Source organism: Vicugna pacos, chromosome 2 (genome assembly GCF_048564905.1).
Source record: "Vicugna pacos chromosome 2, VicPac4, whole genome shotgun sequence".
Classification (NCBI taxonomy): Eukaryota; Metazoa; Chordata; class Mammalia; order Artiodactyla; family Camelidae; genus Vicugna; species Vicugna pacos.
In genome coordinates, this window is record NC_132988.1 from 112,039,982 (window position 1) to 112,052,511 (window position 12,530).

At 37.8% G+C, this 12,530-nt stretch overlaps 1 long non-coding RNA gene across 2 annotated transcripts in view; it reads left to right on the forward strand.

Annotated features, from left to right (window-relative positions):
• LOC116283925 (uncharacterized) overlaps positions 1-12,530 on the forward strand; it is a 268,303-nt gene that overhangs the window by 40,390 nt on the left and 215,383 nt on the right. Inside the window, exons 3-7 of one of the 2 annotated variants that reach the window (XR_012062729.1) lie at positions 2,804-2,857; positions 4,496-4,542; positions 7,610-7,664; positions 10,309-10,396; positions 11,720-11,806. This is a non-coding gene — a long non-coding RNA (uncharacterized lncRNA). Of the gene's footprint in view, positions 1-2,803; positions 2,858-4,495; positions 4,543-7,609; positions 7,665-10,308; positions 10,397-11,719; positions 11,807-12,530 lie in introns of those variants that run through there. The other variant, XR_012062728.1, reaches the window with a different exon arrangement.

The following is a 12,530-nucleotide window of genomic DNA, read 5'->3' on the forward strand; positions in this document are numbered from 1 at the left end:
CATCTCTCCATTACTACAGCCATGACATAGCTTCATAGCTGCTCATGTGCCTCCTCTAGGCAGTAAATTCCTTGAGGGCAGGCACCAGGCCCCTTCACCTTGTCATCATTACTGCCTGGCATAGTGCCTGACAAATATCAGGTACTCCATCCATTTGTATACAGTTTGTTGTGTTTCAAAGTAAGCAACTGGAAAGTGAGAAAGAGAGATTCATTGGGTTGATCAGTAACAGAAGAGGTTTAATCCCAGAGAATAATCTGTTTTGTGCCATAGTATGGAAAGAGCTTAGAAAATCCAGTTTGGATTATATAATTCAGAGTATTAGAATTGACAGCATTTAAAAAATTTATTTAAAATTTTTATTGAAATATTGTTGACTTACAATATTGTGTTAGTTTCTGGTATACAGCATAATGATTCAGTCATACACATATATTCTTTTTTATAATAGGCTAAAACAAGATATTGGATATAGTTCTCTCTGCTATACAGAAGGACCTTGTTGTTTATCTGTTTTGTATATAGTAGTTTGTATCTGCTAATCACAAACTCCTAATTTATCCCTTCCCCTACCTTTCCCCTTTGGTAACTATAAGTTTGTTTTCTATGTCTGAATCTGTTTCTGTTTTGTAAATAAGTTCATTTGTATCATTTTTTAGATTTCACATGTAAGTGATATCGTATAATAGTTGCCTTCCTCTGACTTATTTCACTTAGTACAACAATCTGTAGATCCATCTGTGTTGCTGCAAATGACATTATTTCATTCTTTTTTATGGCTGAGCAATACTCCATTGTGGATATTTTTACCACATCTTCTTTATCCAGTCATCTGTCTATGGGCATTTGGGTTGCTTCCATCATGCCTTGGCTATTGTAAATAATGCTGCTATGGACATTGGGGTGCATGTATTTTTTTTAACATTTTTATTGATTTATAATCATTTTACAATGTTGTGTCAAATTCCAGTGTTCAACACAATTTTTCAGTCATTCATGGACATATACACACTCATTGTCACATTTTTTTCTCTGTGATTTATCATAACATTTTGTGTATATTTCCCTGTTCTATACAGTGTAATCTTGTTTATCTATTCTACAATTTTGAAATCCCAGTCTATCCCTTCCCACCCTCTACCCCCCTGGTAACCACATGCATGTATGTTTTTGAGTTAGAGTTTTCTTCAGATATATGCCCAGGAGCAGGATTGATGGATCATATGGTAACTCTATTTTTAGTTTTTTAAGGAATCTTCCTACTGTCTTCCATTATGGCTGCACCAAATTACATTGAATTGGGAGCATTCTTTATTTAACCTTCTCACTTTTCAAATAAGGAATCTGAGACCCAGAAGAATGAGATGTCTTGCCCAAGGTTGCATAGCTTATTAGACTCAGGGCCCCTGACTGCTGCTCATCCCACTACTTTTCTGCCATTCTGTGTGCTCTCAGCCCGTTGTGTGACGTTGACTTGAGTCACCTAAACCTTGCCGAACCCTTGTTTTTCCATTGGAAGAATGAAACTATTCTCACTGGATCCATTCACCAGAACTAAATGATATAAACTCATGAAAGTACTTTGAGAACTATAAATGTACCTTCAAAATATGAGATTTCATCATAAGATGCTTCTCAACTCTGGGTATTATGCAGAAAAAGTCACTCATTCCCTTTGGTAACAGGAAACATTGTAGAATCCTGTAATTTGGCAAGTCTACAAAGAGTAAAATTCAAGACATTACAGAAAGCATCTTTTTCCTATTTGTTTTAACAAGCATTGCTTCATTTTAATAATCTGACAAAATGTCTAACTAACAAGAAAAGCATGGAAATGCATGAGGTAAAAAGAAATGCACTCAGCACTGTAGAATTTTCCCGAAACGCTTTGCTCTCAACCCTTTTGTAAAGTGGGAGAGCAGAGCTGCCAGGTGGGCTCGTGTGGGATTTGCCAGCCTCGGAGATTTGCAAAAAGAGTTGGAGCCATATTGAGTTGTTTATTTTGGTGCCACTCAATGTGCCTAGTTTTTGCACAAGAAACTTAAAAATAAAAAGGCTAGATATGAAATATTTTGGGGCTTGTCATACCATGAGCATGAAATGAAAGGTGTGCCAAACCAGCCATTTTCTGTCCATCCTACCACTTCATGCTTGCTCTTAAAAATATTTATGGAGGGGATTTAAACAGTTTCCAGTTACTATAAAAAATACTGTGTGTTGGTTACTGTGCTGCGTGCTGGAAATCTAGAGGAGAATTAGACCTATTGGGTCCTTCCCACTCACAGCTATAGTCTCTAGGGGGAAAAGAGATGAACAGGTAATGAGATACATTAAGGGAAGTGCAAGGCCCTAGTGTAGAACACAGCAGGGCACCTCATTATTCCCAGGGATTGACTGATGGTTCAGAGTGTACCCCTAGGCCAGGTTTTAACCTGACAGTTAATCTCCTTCCCACTTCTGAACTTTCAAGGTGCTTTCTTTGTCCCATTCACATCGCATTTAATAATAATAACAATAGCTACCACTTAATAAGTACTTGTGTGAACAACTCCTAAGCAGCACCTTATACAAATACTCATGTTTAGTTTAGTCCTTCAAATAACTCTGGTTTCTGTCAGGAAGCCAAATCCAGGGAAGGCTTTCAGAACTCCATCACTGACTCTTCATACAATTTTCTTTTCTGCTCGTCTACATTATTTTTGCGAGTCCCTTCAATCAGATTTTCCCTATTAAGATGTATTTGTGCAGTTAGATGATGATGATGACGATAATGATGTTTATTTGGTTCTTATTCTTTTGCTAGATATGGTGCTGACCTCTTTACAAAGAATCACCTCATCTAATTGGCTCTATAAAGGTAGGAGGTAGGTCCAATTCTTCTCTCTATTTGATAGATGAGGAAATGCTGGCCCAGAGAGGTTACATTTTCCTGATAGAGACACAGCAGCTAAGGAAGTGGCCTGGGATGAAGGCTGCATCCTTCCAGACCTTGAGCTTGAGAATTGAGCACTATGCTACTTCAGTGTTTTCTCTGGAGCAGGCAGAAGATCTTATCCATTTTAGTTTACTTTATATGTCTGCTAGAAGACTGTCATGTAGAACTCCGCCTGGACTGCCCCATCAATTCTCTCCACTTGGCTAACTCCACTGTTCCTCTGAATTTGACATTAGGCTTCAGTTTAATCATAGCAGTGGTTCACACAGGCCTGTCTTGTTTCCCTCCCCAAATCCTTGAAACAGTGGCAAAAGCATAAATATACTGGTCTGCAAGGACAACGAGAACAGAAGGAGAGACAATAATGAATGAAATGGTTCAACCACTTTTCTGAAGATAGGAAACAGATGCAGGCATGGCAAACAACCTAGCCAAGTAGGGAAAGTTCCCATTTAAGTGCCGGCAGATGGCTTGCCCAAGGGGCCTCTGAGAGGCTCTGCAAGAAGAGTACGAGGATCAGTTGCAGCTCGGGAGGTAGAGGCTAAAACGGGGTGACTGGCAGACATCCCCTTAACCCTTCATGGCCAGAAGGTGGTCTCTTCCTTGCCTTTGGAGATTAAACCAATGGTCTCTTGTTTCAGGGACACCCATATCTGGGGAGAGCAAGGTGGTACAAAATGGGACTAAAAGAGGATTAAGAACGATCTATATAACACACTGTGAGACCGTGAGCACCTTCCCCTATTACCTTCGAAGGCCAGCATCCAAGCATGTATCCCTTTCCTGAAGCTCTCCAGCAGCAGATTAGAGGATCCTTTTGTGGAGAAATGAAGTAGCTCCCAAGAAAAGCTTTCCAGAGACAAACAGATGGAGCTTTCCATCCACAAGGATGGCATGCCCTTTCATTAGCCAAAGTGAAACCCAGCAATTAAGTCTCTGCCCATGTTCACAGTGCTTCAGATTACATTTGGTGCTTTACTCTTAAAAAGGACAAATGGGCAATCCAGGATAGCTAGGTATTTGAGGAAGGCCTTCCACATGAAAGTGATGAAAATGCGCCAAAACCCCTCCCCAAAAAAACCAACCAATGAAATAAACAAACCAACAGAAAACGACAATGAAAAGGAACTCAGTGAAACAGACAATTCTGGAAGCAGGGGAAAACTTCAAAAAATCTGTAACTATTATCTTCATAAAGATAAGAAAATTTGTTACACCAATAAAAAATCAATAGGATACTTGGGAAAAGGAAACAGAACAATAAAGAGCTCTTGGGGGGAAAAAATGATGTTTCTATTTCACTCCCCCCCTCCCGACAAAAGAGCCTAAAAAGTTCATAAAAATGTTGAAAAGTAACTTTGTTGTCCAACAGAAGGGAAAAAATGATGGGCAAGAAGGAAGAAAAAATAGGAAACTTAAAAAGTCAATCCAGGGACTCCTACATCTATAAATTAGGAGATTCAGAAAGAGAAGTTAGAAAAAATGGAAAGGATTAATTATCAAAGGGCTAATGTAGCAATGTCTCCCCTAACTGAAGTTTGTGAACTTCTACACTGACAGGCTCCTGATGGCTCAACACACTGCATGAAAGAAGACCCTACACCAAGGTACATTATTGTGAAATTTTAGTACACTTGGAATAAAGACAAGTGAGAAAGAGACAGAGATAGAGAGACAGAGACAAGATCAGAATTCAAAATGGCTTCAAACTTAACCATAGCGACGCTGGATAACAGAACATAGGGCAATATTTTTAAAATTTGAAGAGATAGTTATAGTCAACCTAAGACTCCAGACACACATTATCCATTGAGGATATAAGGTATTATGTAAACATTTTATGTCATGAAGGCTCAAGCATTTTACCCACTACACATCTATTCTTAGGAAGCTACCAAAGGATATGCTTTATAAAATGAGGAGTCAATCAAAAAAGAGGAAGACGTGGGTTTAAGAAACCAGGGCATTTCATGCTTGGAGTCCAAGATGGTAGAGAAAAGAATGCCCAGCATGAAAACCTTGTAACAGGCCTGGAGACCAATAGGTCCAGATGGGAACAGAGGACTGAGGGCAAAGGGAAAAAGGATACAAATAGGTCGGTGGCAGAGAGGAGGAAAGGAGGCAGAAATAAATGTTTGAAACTGTGGTTGAGTGTTCGTGAAAATTATGATAGATTTTGAAAGACTTGTTGGGGTAGTTGGGAAAAAAGTAGCAGTAAGTACATTTAAAAATGAACACACAAAAAAGAAATCAGTTAACATCTCTAGGAAAAGCAATAGTTCTATAAGAAAGGATTTGGCATCCCAGTATATTGCTTGGTTTAGTAATAAATAACATTTGTATAAGTCATAAGGATGCAAACACTGATTATTGGTTAGCTCAGTATTTGATACATAATTAAGAAGTTGAAGATGGTGTAAGAAAGCTCAATGATTAACTTATATAGCAGGAAGTCAATATATAAGGTCTTAAATTTTTAAAGCAAGATATAGTGGTTTGAGCATCTTGTTTAGAGATAGGGAGATAATTACCAGAAAAATAGGTAAAATAGTCGAAAGAGGTTGACTTTAGGGAGCAGGACTTAGAATTTGGTGGTGAGTGGCTCAGGAGATTACCATCTTTCAGTATGAACCAGTTTATTTGATTTTAAAAAATCAGAGCATTTATTATTTAGATAAAATAAAATCAACAACCTTAGTAATTATTCTTCCTGTATATTCGTTCTCAATGCCTCCCATACAGCCTACATTACTTGTCTTCCCCTCTTCTCCCACCCCAACTCTTCCTCTCCTCCCTGTGCTCACGTAGATTATATGACTTATTCCTGTAGCTTCATTGATTTTTAATGGTCCAGTTTTGCGTTTTACACTCTGAGTGCAGGGACTAGGTGAGAGGTTTCCAAAAGTCTGTTGGTTCACTTTGCCCTTATTGTCTCAGTAGTTACTTTATGGGATCTCCAGTCTAAAGGAAATACCTAGCAGGTCTTTTATTGAGAAATTAGGTCCAAAGAACTTAAGATTATCCTTTATAAGTGTAAGTGCTTTGGGAAGGAGCATTAAGGAGCTTACAGTGCATATTTTTTTTCATTTTGGAGAGGCCCCAGCTTGAGTTTCTCAAAGTAGTAGCAGGAACTAACTTTCCCACAACAGGGATTGCTTAAGTAGCTCACCAGAACAATAACATAAATCAAAAATTAAAAAGGAAAAAGACTAACTTACCTAGAATTCTGTTCCTCAAAGAATCACCTCTTTTCCTTTTCCTTTTCCTAGGGAGTCCTTGTCCAAATGCAAACATGATATTTTTACAATCAGTGAGGATGTAATGTTGTGTTGTGAATTATTCACTCACTTAGGACTTTATCACACACGGTTTTCCTTGCTGGCACATGGTTTTCATAGTGGTTATCTTAAACAGCTGTCTATTTCATCACATTGTATTTATTGAACCATATCCCAATGAATGGATGTATTGATTAAATCTTTCTTTACTCTACAATTAAGATATTTCTACACATATCTCTGATATTCCTTTTGATTATTTATATAAAATAACTTTCTAGTAAAAGCTAAATATGTATAAATTTTTAGAGTTTTAATACCTTAAAACTGGAAGAGAAGTTGCTATATCAAATCTCAAATTCAAGGCAGGGATGCCTTCTAAAGCAGCATGACTCTTCCTGACTCCTACCAATAAAATTCACTTCCTCACATGGAAGTTCATCCAATTTGCTTAAAAAATAAAAACTTTTAAATCCTTGCTGTTTTTTTGAGCCAAGCTCAGCATCATTTACTGCGCTTGTTGGTCCTCATTTTGCCCCCAGGAGCTGCACAAAACCAGTGTGTTTGCTCCTTCCACATGGCAGCCCTTCAAATATTTGAAGATGATGATCATGGACAAGTGACCTTTGCACAGTCTTTCAACTAAAATATTCCCCATCCATGACTGCATCCTCCTACTCACTCACCTTTGCCATTTTCTGCCCCAATTACCCAAACCTTCTTCTCTCCCTGCCAATCACCCACAGTTTCCCCAGCACCCTTGATGGGCTGCCTTTCCAGGTCTACACCACTGTGTTCTGTTAAATTAGAGATGCCGTCAATGATAAGATGCACCGTCTTTTTTATGTATCACTGAGAAACAAATGACAACCTCTGCCAATTATACTCTGACATGACATCAATTACAAGGCATGCTTCATTTTCAGAGATGTGAAAATAATGTGTGCCTTAGAATCAGTGAAATACAGCAAGGCAGTTTTTGGGGTCAGCCTCAGACCATCCGTATGCGCCATGCAGTGTGGCCCCTGGACTTGGAAATCGTGTTCCCTGGATGGGTGGCTTTCCCTGACAATGGTAGCTGTTGCTGCTCAGGCCTGTCCCAGTTTGTACCCTTGCAGGCAGGCCTGGGGGAGGTTTTCTAGTCACGTGTGATGTGGTTTGATACTCTGTGCGTGGGTACATCGCAGAGGCATGTTTAATGATTAAATATTAATGTGTATTGGGAAATGATCACCATGATACAGCATGTAGGCAAATTCACAAACACAGAATCCACAAATAAAGAAAATTGCCTGTATTTCTAAGAAAACCTCATTTCACCCTTCTTTCACCTCTCCTTCCCTTCCTTCCTTCTTTCTAACTACCTACTAGTCCTTATATCTTTCTATCCATACAGAGAGAAATGTCTGGAATTGTTCTCAGAAAGAATTGACAATCACCATTATTAGAAGGTGAAACTTTACATTTTCATTTGAAAACAAATGTTTAATAGTACATATTTTTACAAATATAATCATGTCATTATTAAAAATTGATATTAAAATATAACAAATATTATGAAATAAAATATTGGTAAGATTTTTTGTTTGTTTATTTACCACAATGGTGTTTGTGGGTTTTTTTCCCACAGTACAAGTCAATATCTCATGAGGAAGTGAGGAAACAGGCAATCATATACTGTTGGTTTTAGTGTAAATTAGCCCAATTTTTTTTAAGAGAATTTGGCAAAATGCGTGAAAAGCTTCAGTGGTTTTATCCTCTTTTATCCAGTCATTTCATCTGGAAATTTCATCCATAAAAATAATCACAAAAATTATTAACGATATTATTGTAATTGTACACAGGTCAATCAGTCCAATAGACCATCCATACGAGCATAGAAGAAAGAAATATAGCTTTTATAAGTCATGTGCTTTATGAATTTGTGTGACATTGTTAACATAAGGACAGGGTAAAATACCATACAAAGAAGATAATGTACATTAAAGAGACTTCACACAACCAAAATGTTAGCAGTGGTTACCTCTAGAAGGTAGAATTCTAGGTCACTTTCATTTAAGAGTTATTTTTATGGACAGTCCACAGTTTCTATAGTAAGTATGTATTTATGATGAGGAGAAAAAGATAATAAATATTATTTAAAAATAATACTTGGCCTGTCAAGAAAGCGTAATGATCAATAGCGTAATTTACATAAATGCAGATACCTGCTTTTTGGTCTTTTTTTTTTTTAAAGACCTTGTATTTGCTTGACACCCTCCTAAACACTGTATCATCTAAAGTTATTTGCATTATAACCTTGTGAGGCAGGTTTAATAATCTTCGGTTTATGGATGAGACTACCTAGATTCAGAGAGATGTACGTATAACGTAAGGGCTCCCAGTTAATAGGGGACAGAGTCAGGACTTAAACCCAGACTTTCTGAATTCCATCCACAAATGTCAATGTCAGAGCTGTTGTGAGGCCATAGCCCCGCAGAGACCAGCAGAGCATGTGCCATTTTGTTGCCAAAAAAAAAAAAAAGACATTTTCTATTATGTATCCCATGTAAACCACAACCTGATGAGTAAATGACAGTCCTATGAAAGATGGTCCTTTATGTTATTATCAGTGATTTTTTTCAGCCAAGAATCTATGATGTTCAATATATCATTAATTCATCGAGCCAACATATTCCAGGTGCCTATCCCATGCTAAGCCCTGTTCTAGGCACTGGTGACACAGCAATTCATAAAACAAAGTCCCTGCCCTCATGGACTTCCATTCTTTTTTGGAGAGACAGATAATAAAGATATTGTATATAACACAGAAAGTGGTGGTCAGTGCTGTGAATAAAAGAGAAAGTGGGAAAGGGCCTCCCACATTTTATGATCCTTCACTCTTTCTGGGTTTGGGGTTTTAAGCAGAATGTGGTTAGCTTGTCCTGAGGTGGAGAAGCTGGGAGAGGAGTGGTGTTAAAGAGGGGAGGGTATATGGAAAATCAAGATCTTAAATTTGAGATGCCTCTTAGACACCTAATGGAGTTGTCAAGTTTACAGTCGCAGAAGTTTAGGTGAGAGGTCAGGTCCGGAGATGTAAATTTGGGAGGCATTGGCTTATAGATGCTACTTAAAATCATGAAATTATCTGCAGTTGTCTAGGAAGACACACCCAGGAGCACACCAGCATTTAAAGGAAGAGAGAGGATTGGGAGGCACTAAAGGAGACTGACAAAGGAAGGGTAGAAGAAAACCAGGGAGACTTGGTGTTAGAAATCACGTATTGTAGAACCTGGACTAGAATGTGGTTCTGGCTCCCAGTGTTGTGCCATTCCCATTACTGAAGATTTTTATGATCCCTTTTCTCCTTTTTATGCTTATCATTTTTTGTCCCTAAAAGTGTTATTTAAATAATAATTGAAGTGGTAGATTTGCCAGATGGTAATTGCTAAAATGACTTCCTTTGCTCTTTGAGTCTTTTGGGCACCATTCCAGGTTTCTATAACCTTCAAACATATGTGTAAATAGTTCAGTGGGTTCATTATCTAACTCCCTGAACAGCAAAGCATGATATCATCCAAAAGCCAATTCTCACTCCCATAAAATGGAGCAATGAGCCATTCAGCTTGAAGGACCTTCACGGGAGGGCCCATACACTTACGCAGTCCTTCAAAATGCATGCTTTGTTATTTATTTTTATTTTTACATTTTTCACCTCTCTATAGAGGTATAACCTTTATGTAACAAATTGAACTAATTTTAAGCTCAGTGAATTTCTACAACTGTGTATGCCCGTCTGCTCACCATGCAGATCAAAATTTAGACACTTTGCGGCACCCAGAAGCCTGCCTCGTCGCCTTTCCCAGTTAATGCCCACCCCTCCCTTTCCCCATCACTATTCGGAGTTCCATTATCATTGGCTAGTTTTGCCTGCCCTTACACAGTATTTTCTTTGTGCCTGACTTCTTTTACATAACGTAATGTCTGTAAGAGGCATCCATGTTGTTGCACATAGTAAATCATTCTTTTTAAAATTTCTCTGTGGTGTTTCCTTTTATGAATATACTCCAATTGATGTATCCATTCTACTGATGATGGACATTGAGTTGTTTCCAGTATCTGGATATTATGAACAAAACATGGTATGGAAGACACATTTGTTTCTCTTGAGTACTTCTTTGGAAATGAATTGGTGGGTCATATTGTAAGTATATATATCTTTTTATTTCAGCCTCTAGCAAGTGTAAATTAAAATAATGAGATATTTATTGCTTATGAAATAAGTAAATATGCTAGTATATTTAGTCCAGAAGATCCACTCTATTCTGTTCCCACTTTCATACATTGCCAGTGGGAATATAAATTGGTATGATCCTTTTGGAAAGCATTTTGCCAGTATTAGTAATAATAGCCTTTAAAAATTTTATACTACTTGACCCACAAGTCCTTTTTTTTTTCTTTTTCTGTTTGGAACCTATCCTAAGGATATTTTATTTTTTGTAAATATTATTTACAGTTTATATTTAATATAAATATATTAGACATTTAAAAATATTATCAAAAATGTTGTTAAAAGTTTATGAACCAAGATTTTTATTGGAGAACTATTTATAGTAAACAAACAAAACATAAAACCGTGGAAAGAACCTATGTCCAACAATAGGAAATACTTGAGGTAAATTAGGTAACAACCTCTCAATGCAATATACAACGTTTTGTCTATGAAGAGTTCATAATGGCATAGAAATATGATTTGCTATAATGCTAAATTTAAAAGCAGAACATGTGTTTAGAGTCTGGCTATACCTCTGGGAAAAAAATATATATATGACACAGAGAGATTAAAGCCCCAAGAAGAAATGTTCACAAGATGTTAATGCTGACCAACCGAGTGGTAGATTACTGGGTAATTATTTCCTTTTATCCATTTTGCAAATTTTCTGAAATGGTTAGTGCTGGTTTAGTTAATATTTTGAAATTTATCTCCACTTGCCAGTGGCAGGATGGTATACTGGTTAAGAGTATGATTTCAAAAGCCGTATTACCTGGGTTCCTATCCTAGGGTCCTGGTTTCATTGCTTGCTAGCTGTGTGTCTTTGGGCAAGTCTCAGTTTGACTTAATTCACCAAGTATTTATTGTCTAGTATGTGCCAGGCACTGTTCAGCAAACAAACAGGTAAAAGTCCCTGTGCTCCTGGAGCTTCCAGTCCAGCGTGTGCCTCCTGCAGAACAGGCAGCAGCAGTGGTGACGAGCCAGCACTGGAGAAGTGTCTGGAACATGTGATCCCAAAAGGAGTGCTAGTGACACCTAGGACTTCTATGTCATAATACCTGATATGTTCATATAGAAATGCCTGGGACATTGATAGAGTCCTGCAACTCCCAACTTCTCTGTCAGTTAAAAAGAACCTCTTTCTAAGAGAATGCATTTGATCTGGTGTGTAACTGGCCCCTTTTGCTGGTCGTCTGAGAGAAGTACTGATGACCCCGCCTAACTGTGCTTTTTTGTGTTCCATACTTACCACAGATCATGGGACTCGGCTGTGGCCAAGTGGAATCCACTTTTCCAAATGCTTCCTAAGAATTCCTGCTTCCTTATTCCCAGTGATAAAATTGTTTCTTATTATCCTTTGTAGTAGTGTAACATTTTTACCGTCTTCAACCAATGATGCAATTATTAGTTTAATGCTTTCAAAACCAATAATGTTTTAGTTTCCTTAAGGCCACCATAACAAAGTAGCACAAACCAGGTGACTTGAAACAACAGAAAGTTATCCTCTCACAGTTCTAGAAGATAGAGGTCTGCAATCAAGACACTAGCAGGCCTGCAACCCCGCTCTAGGGGAGGATAGTTCTTTGCTTCTTCTAGCTTCTGGAGGCTCCTGGAATGTGGTAGCATAACTCTCATCTCTGCCTCCATGTTTCTCATGACCTTTTCCCTATGTCTCTCTGTACCATCTCCTCCTTTCATAAGGACACCAGTTATGAGATTTAGGGCCCACCCTAAATCACATATGATTTAATCTCAGGATCTTTAACTAATTACATTTTCAAAGACCCTATTTCCAAATAAGAATACATTGTGAGATTCTAGGTGAACGTGAATTTTGGGGGGGACACTATTCAACCTACTATGAACAGCAGTAATAATATCAACAATATCACTCATAATTTTTAATTTCTTAAACTTAATGTAGATGATAAATAGAGTAACAGTTTTCTTAAATGTGTGCAGTTCATTACCTTCTTATAAAACATGGATGGAACCCAGAATTTTCAGTAGTGGTGCATGAGCTAGAAAAGGTTCAGGAACAGTGTGACCTCAGATGCTTAAGGCT